Here is an 18429-nt window from a genome sequence, read left to right as displayed (position 1 = left end):
ACATATACAAGCACACACACACATATATACAAGCACACACACACACATATATATACAAGCACACACACACAGCACACATATACAAGCACACACACACACATATATATACAAGCACACACACACAGCACACATATACAAGCACACACACACACACATATACAAGCACACACACACACATATATATACAAGCACACACACACAGCACACATATACAAGCACACACACACACACATATACAAGCACACACACACATATATATACAAGCACACACACACAGCACACATATACAAGCACACACACACACACATACAAGCACACACACACAGCACACATATACAAGCACACACACAGCACACATATACAAGCACACACACACACACGTATATACAAGCACACACACAGCACACATATACAAGCACACACACACAGCACACATATACAAGCACACACACACACACATATATACAAGCACACACACAGCACACATATACAAGCACACACACACAGCACACATATACAAGCACACACACACACATATATATACAAGCACACACACACAGCACACATATACAAGCACACACACACACATATATATACAAGCACACACACACAGCACACATACAAGCACACACACACAGCACACATATACAAGCACACACACACACACATATACAAGCACACACACAGCACACACATACAAGCACACACACACAGCACACATATACAAGCACACACACAGCACACACATACAAGCACACACACACAGCACACATATACAAGCACACACACACAGCACACATATACAAGCACACACACACAGCACACACATACAAGCACACACACAGCACACATATACAAGCACACACACACAGCACACACATACAATACAAGCACACACACACAGCACACATATACAAGCACACACACACAGCACACACATACAAGCACACACACACAGCACACACATACAAGCACACACACACAGCACACATATACAAGCACACACACAGCACACACATACAAGCACACACACAGCACACATATACAAGCACACACACACAGCACACATATACAAGCACACACACACACACACATATACAAGCACACACACACACATATATATACAAGCACACACACACAGCACACATATACAAGCACACACACACAGCACACATATACAAGCACACACACACACATGCACACACCGTTTTTTCTGAAATGTTTGAGAGTAAGTTGTGGACATGCCCTTTTATCCCTAAATCTTCTCCAACTCAGGCAACTGAGTGTTGCTTCAACTGTATTATCTAATCCACGGGCCACACACCATCTCACCAGTTGTCCCAATAATGGCCTCTGGGGTTTTCCTGATGCCAGAGCCCTCTGCCCTCCGTGGCCACATCTCCTTACCCCGGAGTGGTTCCCGGCTGCTCCTGACCTTGACATTTCTGAGGCGTGCGGGCCAGTTGCTCAGGGGAACGTCCCTCGTTTTGGGTTGGGTTCTCCCTCTGGAAGGCGCATGCTGTTCCACTTGTTTTACTACGTGTCCTGCAGTCCTGGGTGGTCCAGTGTGGCTGGTGGTCACTCCCACGTCTTGTCCATGAGCAAACTGAGGCGTAAGGAGGTCAAGCAGTCAGTCTCTGGCCGCATTCCCAGGAAATGGCCGCGCTGGGAAAGTCCAGGATCATCTAGCCGGCCTGCCCCTCAGTGGGAGTAGTGGCAGCAGTGAGACCCCAAGAAGAACAGGTATTAATCAAGCACTTGCCGTGAGCCAGGCATTGCGCTAAGCATCCTGCATGCACGGCAGTGCGTCCTCTCCCCAGCCCTGGGAGGCAGCTGCTCTGAGTGGCCCTGATTCACAGATGAGGATCAGAGAGGTCAAGTAGCCTACCCAGGGTGCACAGCTGTTGACGGGATGAGCTCTGCCCCCGGCAGCCTGTGTCCCGAGTCGGCACCTGTTTCCCATGCACTTAGGCCTGTTGGATCTCAGAGTCGGGGCAAGCGCGTGAGGCGGGCTCTGCTGACCCCCCGTGATTGTCCTTTCCCAGGGGCTTCTATGGGGGATCGAGCACCCCAAGGCTGGGGCTGCTCTCAGGGTCTTCCCCCCTGAGGTGCCTTCATCCACCTCCGTGGTCTGTTTGCAGCAAGCAGAGGATGTTTGAATGATCTCCAGGTCAAAAATCCTGGGGAGAGGATGGGCACTTTCGTAGCCTGAGTTACCACGTAGTCATTCATCTGACGGCTGCCTGAGCGTGTCCTGCCGAGCAGCCAGGGCCCCTGCCTGTGGGGCGGCTGGTCTTGGCTGTTCACCTTCTCCTGGGAGAAAAGAAGCGATTACCACCCTGCCTTTTGGGTCGTGGGGAGGAATAGAACAAGGAAGACCCTGGCAGAGCGAGAAAGATCCCTGAACACAATGGCCAAGGGGCCTGTGTCTGGGCCTCCACTCGCCTCTCACGTCCTGGGTTCTTGGGGGGGGGGGGTCTATCTAGGTCTACCTGTCAACATCCTGAGAAAGCCCGAGGTCCCCTGGTTCAGGGGCAAGGGCAGGGTTTATCTGTCAGCTGCAGAGCAGGGGTCTCCCTGTCCCGGGACGGTGTGGCAGGCCGGGGGGCCTGGGAGCAGCAGCCTCCAGACCTTCAGGCTTGGGGCTGGACAGGCTGCGTGTCGCCCCCCTCTGCCCCCTCTTCCGCTGGGCTGGCTGGATCCCGAGGAAGAGGGGCCCGGTTAGCCCCGCCCCTGCGCTGGGCCAGTCTCCTTCTTCCCTGGCTTGTCTCTACGGGTGGGAAGCTACCCGACAGCCTGCCAGGCTCGGGGCATTGACGTGGGGCGGCGACCTTCCCACTCTGACCACCCTGGCCGGTCGGGACGGCCTCCCCAAGCTCTGGCAGCGAGCCTCTGGCTGGGCCCGCTCCCGGGAGAAACTTAGAAATTTTCGTTCCCTAATTACCACGGAACATTGCTCCGTGGTTTAAAACATTAATTAAAAACATTAATCAACTTGGCCGCCTTGGAAGGAGGTTTTTTTTTTCTTCTTCTTTCTGGCAAGAGCTGACTTTCTGGGTTGTTGCTGCCCCCCTTACGAGGAGCTGGGGCTGAGCTTGCAAACGAGTGATTCAGCCACACACGGGTGGGTGTCGGGCAGCCTCCTCGGCCTCTCTGAGCTTTACTTTCCACGTCTGTGAAATGGGCATGAGGGTCGGACTCTGACCTGACCTCCTGGGGTCACCGTGGGTGCTCAGTGAGGTCCCGGGAGGATATTCCTCAGCAAAGTGTCCCGTCCGGGGGGGCTTGTCCGTGGCACTGCTGTCAGGATTTGCTGCGTGTCTCTCGCCCCTCCCAGTTTCTGGAGCGTAGCCCGCCTGCAGGGTCTCGTGCGGCTTGCCTGGGGGCCGGCAAGGGTTACCACCTGCTCCATCTTGCAGATGAGCAAACGAAGGAGGGCCGTCAGGCCTGGAGCGGAGGCCGGTGCACACAAACCCCAGACTTCAGCTCCATTCTCACTGGCTTCTCCTGCTCCCCGCGCCCTGTGTCCTGAGCCACGATGCTGACCCAGTCATCGTGGGGAGACCTTCTCCCTCCTTATGGGGAGGAGACGAAGAGTTAAGGCCCCAGCACTTGCCTCAGTGGAATGCGGATCACTGGCGCTCCTAAGCGTTTGTCACGTGCCAGGCCCCGTGCTCAGCTGTGCAAAGGTTCTTGCTTTGAGAACAGACCTTTAAGATGAGGAACTGAGGCTCAGAGAGTCGCTTGCTCAGGCTCCTAACAGGACGTTGGCAGTAGAACTGGGATACCCACCCGGGCAGCCTGACCACGAGCCCACAGTCAGCGGGAAGCTCAGTGGCTGCCCTTTGGGGTAATGAAGCCAATGCATTTGACCATAAGGAAAACGGCCTCTTCTTTCGGGGCATAAGGCCTGGGAGCGAGGGAGGCTGCCCACGGGGGAGCGTGGGTGTGCGAGGAGGCATCTTTCTGAGCGCGCTGTCAGCCGAGGGGACTTCTCCGAGAGAGGGGGTTCCCGGTCTCCCACTTGGAACCAGCATTCTGAGCAGTGATGGATCCAACCAGCCCTTGACGGGAGGGGCTGCTGTCAGTCCCCATCACACAGACACATCCACGGGAGGAGGTGACAGCCAGAGGGCCTCACAGAAGCAAATGATGGCACAGTTTTCCTGGAGGAGAGAGGGGATTGATGGTGGGGAATTCGGGCCACCTGGCCTCTGCCCTTGGGGCAAGGGCACTTCTCTGGCTGTTTCCAGAATGGAGAGCAAATTCCCCTTCAGCACTTGTCAGTCTTCTTTATTCCGAGTCTGTGCTCACTGGAGTCCCATCTGCTCGGTGATTTGGCTTCCAAGATGCTGTGGAGTTGGGGATGTGGTGGGGGTGGGGGGTGGGAGGGCAGCGCAGGATGGAGTACTGGAAGGATCGCTCCATGGTGGTGTAACCATGTGGTTTTCTGGGGGTGCCACACCGTCCCTTGAAGAAGAGAAGTCAGTGTCAGAGCTCACCTGCAGAGCGCCTGGTCCTGCTCCGGGGAGTCCTAGGGGGTCCTCTCAGTGCTGATAAGATTAGGGGTGGCCGTCTCGCCCCTTTTGGCCACCTCCTGTAGCTGCCTCGATGATCCGCTAGGATAAGAGGCCCTGGGGATGCTGCACAGTTGTTCGTTCCCTGAGTAATTCATGATGTGCACGGATTGCATGCTAGCAGATCGCATTGTGGGGCCCAGATAAAAGTTACAACCAAGTTAATCTGAGACAGCTTCCCCCGTTTCCATAAGCCCCGCCTCCTGGGGAATGGCTTGGGCATCTGGGACAGGCCGTCCTCAGAATGAAGTGATTCCATGTTTCTATTCCCCAACCCCCCAAGCCAGAATTCCTGGAATCGGATGAACTCAAGTTTTAGGGAGGAAGGGCCCTTGCACAGGGTAGATGGGGGAGGCTTGGGAGTCAGGAGACCCGGCCGTCAGTGCTGGCCTCGCCTCGCATGTGATCTCTGAAATACGGAGCTATCAAAAACTCATCTCATGGGACTGAACGGCTTCGTGTATTTCACTGTACATCAGGGTACTTGACACATCCCAGTTGCTCAATAAATGTCAGCTCTCCCACTGCTTCTCATTTAGCTCATAGTATATAGGCACTTCTTATTTTTTCTTATTTTTTTGTGGGGGGAGGGGTTAATCCTCACCAAGGGATATTTTTCCATTGATTTTGGGAATCGAAGGGAAGGGGAGAGACAGAGATAGAGAAACATCGATGTGAGAGAGATACATCGATTGGTTGCCTCCTGAGTGCAACCGAGGTACGTACCCTTGACCAGAATCGAACCCAGGACCCTTCAGTCCACAGGCCAACACTCTATCCACTGAGCCAACCCGGCCAGGGCGGGTACTTCTGATTGTTTAAGTGAATGATATGTCTCTTGTGGACATTGGTGATAATCATTCTCTGTCCTTTTCGGATCTATTTGCAGGATCCTGGGATTTAGGTGCCTTTCGCCTGAAAACACACATGTCCATTCAACACTCCAGAGGGACCCCAGCGCTGGCCTTCTCTGGACTCCAGTGGTAACGCCTTGAGCTTGGAGGAGGGAGGTAAGGGAATGTCTCCCCTTGAACCCTATGGGATGGGCCGGAAGTGGCTTTTGGAACTGGTGATGTCTAGTAACTCAGCTTGGGTTGTGGTTCTTGACTTCTCGGCCTGGCTCCCTGGGCAGCTCTGCAGGGCTCGGGCCGTCTGCTTTGGTCACCTCATCCTGGTACACGGGGCCTGGCTCTGTGATCGCCTGTGCCGTGGGCCTCGGGAGCGCTCTCTCCTTCAGCCCCTAGTCGCGGAAGGAGCCCCCATTTCCAAAGTGGCGCCCCACTCCTTTCCTCCTGGTGGAGGAGGATGCTCTGGCGTCCGGCTGAGACATGTGGGTGCCATACCTGGGATAGGATGGGAAGGGGCGCTGGGTTAGGAACCAGGTCTAAACGCCTTTGGGGACACCCAGTTGACGGATTCCTCCCTCCCCACCTCCTTAAAGCGCCTGCTCCAGCCACGCAGGGTCTGAGGCTGCCTGCGGTGAAGGCTGGAAGTGAACACGGAGGCTTCAAGCAGGGCCAGTCCTTCCTGGTTTTGCTCCTGGCCTCCCCTTGGGCAAATCACCCAGCCTCGCCAAGCCTCGGTTTCCTCATCTGTAAAATGGGGATCCTCTTAGCACCGGCCTCCGGAGGGCGTTGTGGGTATTGAATGAGACAGTGGAGATTAGGAGGAAAGGCTCCAAAACCAGTGTTTTTTTTTTGTTTTTTTTTTTTTTAATTCATTCATTACACCATGTAGAGGCCCTTCCATGCAGCAGGCTGGTTTAAAGTCCTTGGCCTGCTCTTCTCTGTGCCTCCTACCGGCCACCAGATCTGCTTTGGGAAAGCTGGGAATCGCCTTGCAGACCTGAGCAGACCTGGTTGCTCCCTCCCCTGGATGCAGCCGCGATTTCGGGCCGTCAACATTCTTCCCCTGCCCGTACACTCAACGGCTGGTGAGCTTGTTCCCGCGAGGACTGTCTCAGGGGCCCTGACACTCCGGGGTTGGGCCTCCCATTGCGCGTCCTGTAAGAGCAAATGGAAGAGGCCTTGGAAGGGAGGCAGTGGCGAGGGGGAGAGAGAGCTACCGGGAGAACCCAAGAAGAATGTTTTCGGGATCCCTGGAGGAGGTCTGTTGCAATTGCTTTTTAAAGGAGAGGTTGAAGGGAATGAATGAGACGGAGGAAAAGGAGAATGGTTCCCATCGCAGATTTGAACACTATGCAAGGGCGGACAGGTGGATGAGAAAGGTGGACTGGCTGGTGTGCAGATGGCCGGGGGAGGCAGGACGGGGAGGGAAGGAGAGAATGCGCTAAGGCGGCGGAGTGCCATCTTTTACTCATGCCTGGAATTTGGCAGGGTGCCTTGTGTTCAGCAGCCTCAGGGCACAGGGGGATGGAGGGCAGAGGCCTCGCCCTTCAGTCACAGTGGGGGGCATGCTGGGGGGGCTGGTGCACATACAGGACACTCCAAGCTCACCAGGTGTGTGGGAGGGAGGCCTGGAGCGGGCCCCGCTCCCTTGGGGAGGTTTCCCAAAGAGGGTGCCGCCTCTTCACACCCTCAAAGATGCATGTGAGTAAGACCTGGGAGCTGAGCGCATCTGCGATGAGGAAGCCTGTCTGTCCCACGGATGTCCGCACCCCCGGGCACTCACTACATTATCTGATGTCCCACTTCTGCCGTCAGAACCCACCTGCAGTGCGGGCGGCAGCAGGACTTCCTGGGCGCGGGCTGCGTGCCTGGTTTGGCCCTCAAGCCCTCAGCAGGTCCTAGAGTTTGTTTGTAGAGCCCACGCTCCCTCTCCCGCTCCCGCTCCCGCTCCCCATCCAGGCAACGGGCTTTGGGACAAGTGTGGACGCAGACCTGCGGCAGCCTTTTCTGGGGTCACACTCCCTGCAGCACCCCAAGGACTGGACAAGCAGCTCCCACTGCGGGGCAAGGGCGGATGGGACTCCGGTCCCTGGGGCAGAGGATCCAGCGGTTCTCCACCTGTGGGTCGCGAACAATGAAAATACATCCTGCATATCAGATATTTACATTACGATTCATAACAGTAGCAACATTACAGTTATGAAGTAGCAACGAAAATAGTTTTGTGGTTGGGGGTCCCCACAACAGGAGGAACTGGATTAAAGGGTCACGGCATTAGGAAGGTTAAGAACCACTGATAGAAGCTGGAAGAATTGTCTCTCGGGGCTGCAAGTGTGGTCAGGGTGGCCTGCCTTCTGTGAATGGAGAAGAGGCTTGGCAGGTCTGTCTGGGGGTGACGGGAGAGCAGTTTCCCCAGAATTCAGCTGCTGGGAGCAGGCAGAACAGGGGTAGGTGCTGGATTCAGGCTACGTAGTCCTGAGCGCGTCCGGGGCGGAGCTGGTCTGCGATGGGGGCTCTGATCCAGGACTGAGCACCTGTGCTCGTGCCTGTGCTCCTCCTTGTCCTAAGGGTCCCGCTCTCCCGCCTGCACCCCTGCCTAGAAATCAGCTTCCTGCCAATGGGAGGGCACCCGTACCTTTCCAATGCGCAAGCCTGGGCCATCTGACTCTTCCTGCCATAGAACAGAGGTGCCAGGAACCTGGACTCCACCTTAGCCCCGCCTCCCTCACCCACCCCCTACCCTCACCCCCACCCCCTAGACCAGTGATGGCGAACCTATGTCATCTCTGACACGTGAACTCATTTTTTTGGTTGATTTTTCTTTGTCAAGTGGCATTTAAATAGATAAAATAGATATCAAAAATATAAGTCTTTGTTTTACTATGGTTACAAAGATCAAAAAATTTCTATATGTGATGTGGCACCAGAGTTAAGTTAGGGTTTTTCAAAATGCTGACACGCCGAGCTCAAAAGGTTCGCCATCACTGGCCTAGACCCTGGGCAAGTCCTTTATTGCTTTTCCAGGCTCTCTTTTCTCAGCAGTAAATCAACTGGCCTCCACTCTTCCACCTGCTTCCCTGTCCAGCTCCTCACCTTCTCAGTGTCACTCTCTCATCCAGGCCCCTCCTTGGACCTGCACACAGTCTGGGTTTCTTCCCTTTGACCCCCACCTTGCTTTTGGACCCCGACTCTGGAGGCATCTCCTGGCTCCTGTCTGATACTTGCAAGCCAACCCCTCGGGCCTCGGTCAGAGGGCACTCGGCAGCTCCTGCCCACGGAGGACAGGAGCCAGCCTGGCCTCCGGCCACGGGTACCCGTGGAAAGGTGGCTGACCATCCTACGGAAAAGACTGCGGCCCACTCGGAACCCTGCGCTGAAAGAGAAATGTCTTTTGAAGACGCCTCTGGTATTGGCCCACTTTATTACTGCTTCTTGTGGTTTCATATTGAGGCTTTTGGCTCACTGCATTTGACCGGGAGTTTATTTTTAGTAGCGAAGGCAGTTCAGTTAATGTCTGCACATGAGAGCAGATGCAGAGGAGGGATACGTAAGTCTAGGGGAAACGGTGTCTAACTTTGCTGCTTCTGATAAAACCACGCCAGCGGACACTGAGCTTCCTCGGGGTGCCTGCCGTGGGCTTGTGCAGAGGCTGGGAGTGGTGGCCGGGCCATCTCCGAAAACGAAACCGTTTTTGGGTTTCCTTCTGCCCCACGGTGAACGAGCCCCAGTCATTAGGGCTGATTGTTCTTATAATCAACACTAGAGGAAAGGCTCGACTTTGGGACCCCCAGCTCCTGTCCACCCCCCGCCCCCACACCCGAGTGGGTTTCATTCTGTCTTCAGAAGCAGCATCCGACTTCTCCCGGATTGGAGATCAGATCTTGAGGGAAGGCTCTGGGTCTGGTTCTGGCTCCTGCCCCAGCTTTTGGCTCCAAGACAGGCACACAGGACGTGCCCGGGGGAGGCTCTCTCGGATGGACGGGACTTCAGGACCCCGGGTTTGGTCTTGCAAGGCAGACACGGTTCCGGAAGGACATCAGAGGCTCCTCAGTCTGCTTTGGGCAACAAGCAAGCACTGCGGCTGCTTGGGATTTGATAGTTTATCAGGTTCTTTCTCACCTTTTCCCCTCTCTCCCTCCTTTGATTGCATGACTGTTTACTGGGAGCCTGCAGCATGCCACTGCGTGGGGTGCCTGGAATCAAGGGGAGAAAAGCCGAAAAGCCACCCTTCCTGCTGGGAAGGAAACCCCCAGACGGATGGGCTCCCTGTGGTGATGTGTGGCTTGTATGCCTCCTGCAAATCCCTCTGTTGAAAACGGCACCCCAGGGTGATGGTAGCAGGAGGTGGGGCCTGTGGGAGGCGACCAAGTCAAAGTGAAGAGGGCGGAGCCCCAGGATGGGATGGAGGCCCTGCTCAGAGGAGACACCAGGGAGCAGCTCCTCTCTCTCTCTCTCTCTCTCTCTCTCTCTCTCTCTCTCTCTCTCTCTCTCTCTCTCTCTCTTCTACACACTGTGAGGACACAGTCCAAGGCAGCTTTCTGCACACCAGGAACTGAATCTGCCGTCACCTTCGTGGTGTACTTCCAGCCTCCAGAACCGGGAGACAGAAGCTGCTATTGCTTCAGCTGCCCGGTCTCTGGTACCTTCTTACAGCAGCCTGAGCCCAGACACCAGACTGCACCGATGAATGGATTGGAGCCTCAGGGGTGGCGTTAAAGGGACCTCCCTGCTAGCTGTGATGGAGCTCAAGTTCCAACAGGCATCTTCTGCATCCAGGCACCCAGACCCGCACCCCAGCCCACCCTTATCGCAGGCGGATCTGGACTCTCCTTGCTGCTCCTCACTCCCCTTCCTTCCTCCCTCCCTCTCTCCATCCCCCCTCCCTCCCCTCTCCTCTCCTTTTTTCTCTGCTGTCTCCCTTTCCTCCTCTCCCAGCTATTTTTTTTTTCTGAAAATGAGGTCAGTGTTTGGCCTTAAAGACTTCTAGGGGCATGTTTCTGCTGTTGCCGAGCATGGGTACCCTGGCTTCATGCCCGTGAGCAATCAGATGGGGGACCTTTAAAAATATTGGGTTAAGGAAAAGTTTCATGAAAATAGAAAAAAGAACAAGAAAACCCAACGTAAGTGCCATCCTCCTGAGCTTGCCTCCTCCCTGAGTATCAGCTCTGCCCCTGCTGGAACGGGAGGGAATGAGAAAGTGACAGGCCGTGGGGGAGTTGGGGTGGGGGTGGGGGACTGCACGGGGCACCTGGAAGGAGCCCTGAGCCCAGGTCTCTGCTTTTGCCACCTGCCAGCTCTGCACAGGGAGGAAGGCTCTGCGCTAGGAGGCAGGCTCTTGGCACGTCCGAGCCTCGGCTCCCTCCTCTGCAGAGCAGGCTGTTCTGAGAGCCAAATGACATGATTGTCTGCGAATCCTCCAAGACGCTCACCTAAGATGCTCCACCAATGGGCGTTGAGCTGACACATTCATCAGCCATTTGCTCTGAGTCTTTGAACCTGATTTCCCCCCAGCTATAATTGAAAGCAGGGGACGGGATGGCCGCCACGGTCCCTCCCCGCTTACACACTTCACATGTTTGCCAACTTCTTTTTCAGGCTGCTAAAATGTTTGAGGTTTTTTGGGGGAACTGTGAAAGATCGTCACCAGGAGGAACAGATATTAGAGAAAGTCTTCCAGATGTCATCATGATTTACCTGTACCTCCTACACTTGCACTCTGCGATGCACATCCTTCAACACGCCTTTTAAACACAAGCTTTCCTTTTAGAACAGTTTTAGGTTTTTACTGAAAAAGTGTGAACCTAGTTGAGAACGGTCCCTTATGCCCACATCTAGTTTTCCCACCACTAACATCTTCCATCAGTGCAGCCCGTTTTGTTATAAGGAGTGGCCAATATTGATCCATTGCTATTAACTACAGTTTATACTTTTTTAAAAAGGTTTCCTTTGTTTTTACCTGCTGCTTTTTTCTGTCCCAGGATCCCATCCAGTCAGGCTGTGTCCTCAGGTTCCTCTTGGCTGTACCAGTTTCTCAGACATTCCTTGTGTTCGATGGCCCGGACGGTCTTGTGGAGTGCTGGCTAGCATTTTACAGGATGCCTCCTATTAGCATTTGTCTGATGTTTCCCTCATTACACGGGGATGATGGGACTGGGAGGAAGAGCCCAAAGGCAAAGTCCTGGTTTCATCACATTATATCAAGGGTCTTTCCTATCAACACAATGGACCACTGTGAATGTTAACCTTGACTACCTGGCCGTGGTACTGTCGTCAGATTTCTCCACCATAAAGGTACTCTCTCCGCCCCCACCCCCTTCCTTAGGCTTGGAAGGATATCACCATATACAGCCCACACTTCGGGGCGGGGCTTATGCTCCCCTTGACTAAATAATCTACACACACTATTTGGAATGCTTATCCCTGTGAGATTTCTCTCTTCTCACTAAATTATTTATTTATATCAGTATTTAACTGTCGAATATCTATTATATACTTCATATATTATAACCCAATATCACTTATTTATTTTATTGCTCATGTTTTTCCAGCTTTGGCCATTGAGAGCAATTTTAGGTGGCTCCTGTGCCCTTTTGCTGTAGCCCCATGATTGAGTGTGTGTGTGAGTTTCTTTTTTAGCATTTTCTTACTTTCTGGCACTTTAAGATGCTCCAGGCTCATCTTGTGTGTCACCTGCCCCAGATGTAGGATTGGCCCATTTCTCCAGGGTGCTCTGGTGTGTTTGTTTCAATGGAGAAAGGTTTTAGATCTGGGTGCTAGATGAGCTCACTGCTACTGCAGTGTCATTGTCCTGGGCCTGTCAGCCCACAGAGCGATGAAATATATGTGTGCGTACTGACCCATTAATACACATATGCACACATCTTTCCATAGTTGGTCTACAGCGCATCGAATGAACCCTGAGTCCATGCGCCTGTCCCAGTGCTCACCCATTGCCACACCCCACACACTTTTGAACAGACTTGGTTTTTCGCCCACGTTGGTTGGCAAGAGGAGCTAATGAATGGCGAGGTCAAAAGTCCACGTGGGTTGAGAACCCTGCACTTTCCCCTGTGGGCAGTCTGGTCTCAGGAGCAGAAGCCAAGATGAACTGGACATAGCTGGACAGACACTCAGCACTGTGTGCTGCCCAGAAGTGCTTGCAGATGGGAGCACTGTCCTGCTCGCAGGCCTCACGTGCCCTTCCTGGCCTCTTAGCCTTCCTCTCTACTGTGGGAAGCTCTCCCTGTTGCCCCGCCCCTCCCATGTCACCCCACGACATCCCCTGTCCCCCACCCCACACTCCTGGAGCCCCCGGGGCTTATCCCATCAGAAAAACACCCACCTTTAAAAAACATTCTCTGCTTGTCTGTTGAGCCCATGTAGATGTCATCTGGGTAATGTCTCTCATCTTCCCCCCCGCACCCCCCCCCCAAAAAAAAAAAAACAACAAGGAAGTTCCATCCCTTCAATTTTGGAGTTGGGGGGGGGGTGGATAATGCATTGGACAAGACACGTGCCTTCTTAGAACTTGACATACACTGAGTGCAGATGAAGGAGTTCACGTACAATGCACAACCTCTACCTGTTTCCCTTTCAGTCGGGGAGTCTCAGATTCAGCAGCCAACAGGGGCCATGCAGGCAATATAAACAAGTGACGTGGGCCTGAGGGGCAGACCGCAGGGACTGGTGGGGAGCTGGACAGCATGCAGGGCTGGCGAGGAGCCAGGACACCTGGCCAAGGTCCTGCCTGATGGCCAGGGGTCTGTGCATGACCAGCTGCCTATAAACTTGACCATTGCCCCTGTGCATGCCCAGTTCACACAGTACAGTGGCCAGTCCGTGGCCACCAACTAGGGCCCAGAAGGACCACTGGCCCAGCGTGGCCAGATCTGATTGCTCTGAGGGAGAGTGGGAGCTGGGGGGCGGGGGACGGCCTTGCCCCTTCCCCTTCCGAGTTGCCTCCTGTTCCCGGCATTGTCACTGTAGCAACACTTCTTCCCCTGGCAGCCGCCCTTGGCCCCGAAAGCAGCAGTCGCTTCCAGTTTGCAGGGGTTTTTTGTTCCACACTCTGGGAACCGGCTGCATTGGCTGCTCTCAGAGATGACGCCCCCAGCAGGGGCTCTGCAGGATCCTCCAGGCTTGGCTTCTCCATTCTGATCACCTCTCTGCACACCCATCCCTGAAGGGCTGTGCTCGCTCAGGGAAGCCCACGGCTTCTGGAAGCCTGGGGCCCCCCTTCTGCCCTTTCAGTAAATGGCTCCTTCTTTATCTGAAATCCTGCCGGTTACAACCTCCAGCGTGCTTCCTCTTCCCGTGCTGCATCCTGATGCATGCACAAGGTGCGTTTCGGTATTTCCTAGCCCCTCTCCTTTGCGCAGCGGAGCATGAAGCAGGTTTTCCAGGCTGACCACAGCCCACCGGCAGCTCCTGCCCAGAAACCTTGCTGCTTACGCTCACTGCCTGCCCACGAGGAGGAGCTCCCGGGGGCTCCACAGCCGGCTGCTCAGGCAGGCGAGGCTCTGGGTTTTCCACAATGAACGCTGGTCCCCAGGGTGGGCTGGGCTCCTGGGTGTCTGCAGGGGTGTGTGCCCATTCGGAGTGGAAACAGGCTGGTCAAAATAAACCCGGGTCCTGCTGACAGGGGGAAGTGAGGCTGCAGGGAAGAGCGCATGGGCCGGGTGCTTCTTGGGGAGTTTCCTCTGCCTGGGGCGCTGCAGAGGCTGCCCCGGGGCGCACTCCCGCCACACTTCACAGCCACCCCAGCTGCTCACTGAAGGGTGTGTCTGCGAAGCCAGCACAACTCTGCTGCCATCATCCCCCCGTTTGCCTCCGACCACCGTCTGAAGTCACCTCCCTGATCTGGCACGTCCAGAGTCCTGCTGTCACCCCAAGCCTGAAACTTGACGTTTCCCAGGGTATGACGTCATAAAGCGTGATTATCCTCAGGGTCATGATTGATAACGCTTCATTGAATCAGAGACAGGCCCTGGTCCGTGCATCCCATGCTCCACCCATTGCTCTAAGCTTCTATCAGAGCTCTCCACAGTGCGCTGCTGTCTCTGGTCTGTATTAGTTTGTGAGGCTGCTGTAACAAAGGACCCCCACATGAGCTGGCTGAAAACAACAGACATTTGTTCTCTTACAGTTCTGGAGGCCAGAAGCCTGGCATCAAGGTGTCCACAAGGCCACATGCCCTCTGACAATTCTAGGGAAGAATCCTTCCTGTCCTGTCTCCGAGCCCTGGTGGTGGCTGGCAGGGCTGGGCCTGCCTTGGCTTGTACTTGATCACTCCAGCCTCTGCTCCCCTCCTCACATGACCTTGGTTCTTGTGTGTCTGTGTCCCAGTTTTTTCTTCTAAGAGCGAGGTCCACCCTGATCCAATATGACGTGGTCCTCACTCGATGACCTCTGCGAAGACCCCACCGCCAATAAGGCCACAGGTGTTGGGGTCTTCTTCAGGGGGCACAGTGACACCCACAGAAGGGTGTAAGAAGATGTCACAACTTCTATTTCTGTTTCCTTTTCCTTTTTTATAAAATGCCTTAAATTTTATATGTTTTACAACAATATAGTCATGCACGTGTTTTATAGTAAGGGTAATTTTCTGCAACGTCTTGATAATTGAATGGTGACTATATAAGATATCAGTATTGAGAAATTGCAAGGCCATTGGAAATTCATTGTAATTTGTAACCCTTTTGGATAGTGTGACATTTTTTTTTTCAAAAATTAAGAAATTTTAAACGCAAACAACAAGATGAATTTGTGAACATACTGATGTGGAAAGGTGTCCATCATCAGTTAATTGAAGAAGAAGAGTTGCAGGACATTTTGTGTAGCATTGGCCCACTCTTGTCCAAATTAGGCAGAACAGTAGAGCGACAGGCACGCTGCTCTGCACAGGGGAGAGATTCTGAGAAAGGTATGCACTTCCTGTGAACAGACATTTCTGGGAAATGTGATTGGAAGGTGTGAGAAAGTGGGAGTTTTTACTGGGTAATTTTTTGTGTTTTATTATGCGAGTGGGGAAGTATGAAGCATGTGGTTTGTATGTGTGGATGTGCTGCTGCACATGCGTGTTTGGTGTGGATGCCTCCCTCCGACTCACTTTCTGTGGTCCTCTCCTGCACAGGCAGTGCCACGAGCACGCTCTCCCCCAGTGGAAACTCACCCATTGTTTTCCTCCGCATCCGCTTCCCCACGCCCCGTCCTCGGTGCCTGTGGGCTGTACACAAAGGCGGCCTGCAGCCTGGCCGGTTGGCAGTGGCTCCGGGTGACTCATCTTCCTTTATCTAAGGGAGCTGGCAGCTGTCCACCCTTGAAAAACCTCAGGGAGAACGTGATTCCTAAGCGGTCGCCTGGTGGTCTCCCCAGAGGGGGAGTGCACGTTAGAGATTTGCCAGGTGACAGTCCCCATATTTGCCCCTCTCGGGAGCAATCGCTCGTTAAGTGCTGCTCGACAGCCCCTAAGCCCAATTCATTAGTGAATCGTCATCAGTCCCTCCCAGGGTATTTTCATGATCACTAGGCTTTTGGAGTTAATGTAAAATCGTTGTTTAGGTGGATTTATTTTTATGTATAGGTGTATTTTCCCATTTCAGAGAAGGTATTTCCTAGATTCAAGGAGGGAAAAGCAAGGACAAATGTAACATCTCTTTTTTAAAATACATTTTTATTAATTTGAGAGAGAGAGAGAGAGAGAGAGAGAGAGAGAGAGAGAGAGAGAGAAATTGATAAATTGATTGGCTGCCTCCTGCATGCACCCTGACCAGGAATCGAACCCACAACCTGGGTATGAGCCCTGACCTACAATAGAACTGGTGACCTTTCGGTGCATGCGACGATGTTCAGCCCACTGAGCTACACTGGCCAGGGCTCAACATAGAGAAGATTGGAGGCGAGTTGGGAGGTGGAGGTGGACTTTCATGATGGTGAGGCCCATCAGGATGCTGTGGAATGTGTAGCAATGGTCCTAATCCATGCCTAGACAGTGGGAGGTAATTGTTCCTCCTGCCATGTTTCTTTGTTTTATACACCCGATGTCTTGCACTTGGGGTAATTACTTAGCTATTCACCCTCAGTATTCCTCTACAATCATTGCCTGGGGCTTGGAACATTTGTTCATTTTTGTAGTCCCATTCATTCTCCTTCCCTCTCTTCCTGCATCCCTCCTGCCCTCCCTTCCTTCCTTTCGTCCTTCCTTCCTTTGGCTCAGTTCAGTTCAAGCAACACATGCTGAGAATCTGAGTTGAATGGGTCACATGAATGGAAAGACCTCTGCAGAAGACCTCCCAGACTTCTGGGAGAGAGCCATCTAGGCACACATAGCTTAGGACCATCTCAGCTGCTGTGATACCTATTGGTCCTGTAAGGAATGGGAACCCAACGGGTAGTGGGCCCTTGAAAATGTGTGGACCTGAAGTAAACATGTCTGTGGCTCTCATTAAACCTAGTTTTTCAAGGTGACACACAGTAGGTCTGCATTGAATGCATGGAGAGTAGCTGGACAGACCATCTTTCCTCTGGTAGTTTGTCCTCATCCCTAAACATAAGGAAGGGTAGCTAGTGTTTGCTTGTTTTTTAATATTTTTAAAAAATCGATTTTAGAGAGAGAGGAAGGGAGCAGGATAGAGAGATAGAAACGTTGATGAAAGAGAAACATTGATTGCTTCTTGCACACTCCCTACTGGGGGTCAAGCCACAACCCAGGCATGCGCCCTGACCAGGAATTGAACCGGTGACCTCTTGGTTCCTGGGTTGACACTCAACTACTGAGCCACACCAGCCAGACGGTAGCTAGTGTTTTGAAACTGTCAATCAATGCTGACATTCTAGAGTCCTGTGATGGGTGCTGTCTCATTAGAGCTGCCCAGGAAGGTCGCTGGTTTTCAGCGTCCTCAGGTTCTCATAATTGCTAGAGGCTGACTAATTATGAGCAGGGAAGTGAGGACCTTGAAATGCCCGTCTGCACATTCGGCCTCACTGTCAAAGCCAGGACTCATTTCTGATAACTCCTTTGGCTTCTGTGAAGCAGCCTGGCCATGCCTGGCTGTGGGTATGGCTCAGAAGGAACGGAATAGAAAGCAGACAGGGGCAGGGTTGGAGGGGGCAGATGGGGTCCCAGGGGGTGGAGGGGGAAAATTTTTTTAGCTCATTTCAAAGTAATGAGAAGGCTGGATGTCTGCTGCTATATTCGAGTTCTCTGTTTCCACAGAAAGTGAAATTCTGGGCAGACTGGGCCTGGCTAAGAAAAGGGTCAGTGGACAGGAAAGCGATGACAAGCGGGACGTGGTAATTTCTAGAATGCGGGTACTTTTCAGAGTGTTTCCCCTGCACCCTTCTTCCCCTGGATCCTCAGAGCACCTACAGAGCTCTCACGGGGCACGAGCCGGGCAGGATGGGAAGAACACAGACTTGAAACGCTGTCTAGGGAGCTGGTGGGCATCGACACCTCACACATGGGCAGTGCCACTCTGCCCGGTCCAGTCTACCCCTTGGCATCTCAGTGTCCTCCTCCTCAGCATCAACCGTAAACGGCCAGACTGTTGCGTTCAAGCAGCTCTAGATGCCGGAACAAATCATCCTCAATGTTTAGCAGCTCAGCACGGTTGTCTGTGTCTCTCTTTTTTTAAAGTGCATTTTTATTGATTTCAGAGAGGAGGGGAGAAGGAGAGAGAGAGAGAGAGAAACATCAATAATGAGAGAGAATCATTGACTGGCTGCCTCCTACACGACCGGGAATCGAACTGTCACGTCCTGGTTCATAGGTCGACGCTCAGCCACTGAGCCACCATGGCTGGGGGGGTGGGGCTGGGGGGAAACTGTTATTTCTTACTCATGTAGTAGCCCCCGGGGATGGTCCTGGTCAGCGAGTGGTGCTGCTTTACGCATCGGGAGATGCAGGGCTCTCCGTGCAGTTGGTCCGCCTTCCTGCAAGGACCTTGACATCCGTCCAGTTGGCAGAGCAGGCCAGCCCACCTCGTAAACCCCTTGTCCCGTGAGTG

General features: G+C 53.4%; 1 pseudogene; it reads left to right on the top strand.

Annotated features, from left to right (window-relative positions):
• The window catches only part of LOC118670595, a 318393-nt pseudogene that overhangs the window by 116900 nt on the left and 183064 nt on the right, over positions 1–18429 (top strand).

Source organism: Myotis myotis, unplaced genomic scaffold (assembly GCF_014108235.1).
Source record: "Myotis myotis isolate mMyoMyo1 unplaced genomic scaffold, mMyoMyo1.p scaffold_m19_p_16, whole genome shotgun sequence".
NCBI lineage: Eukaryota > Metazoa > Chordata > Mammalia > Chiroptera > Vespertilionidae > Myotis > Myotis myotis.
The sequence above is the reverse complement of the archived record's forward strand: the minus strand, read 5'-3'. Positions and strand labels throughout refer to the sequence as shown.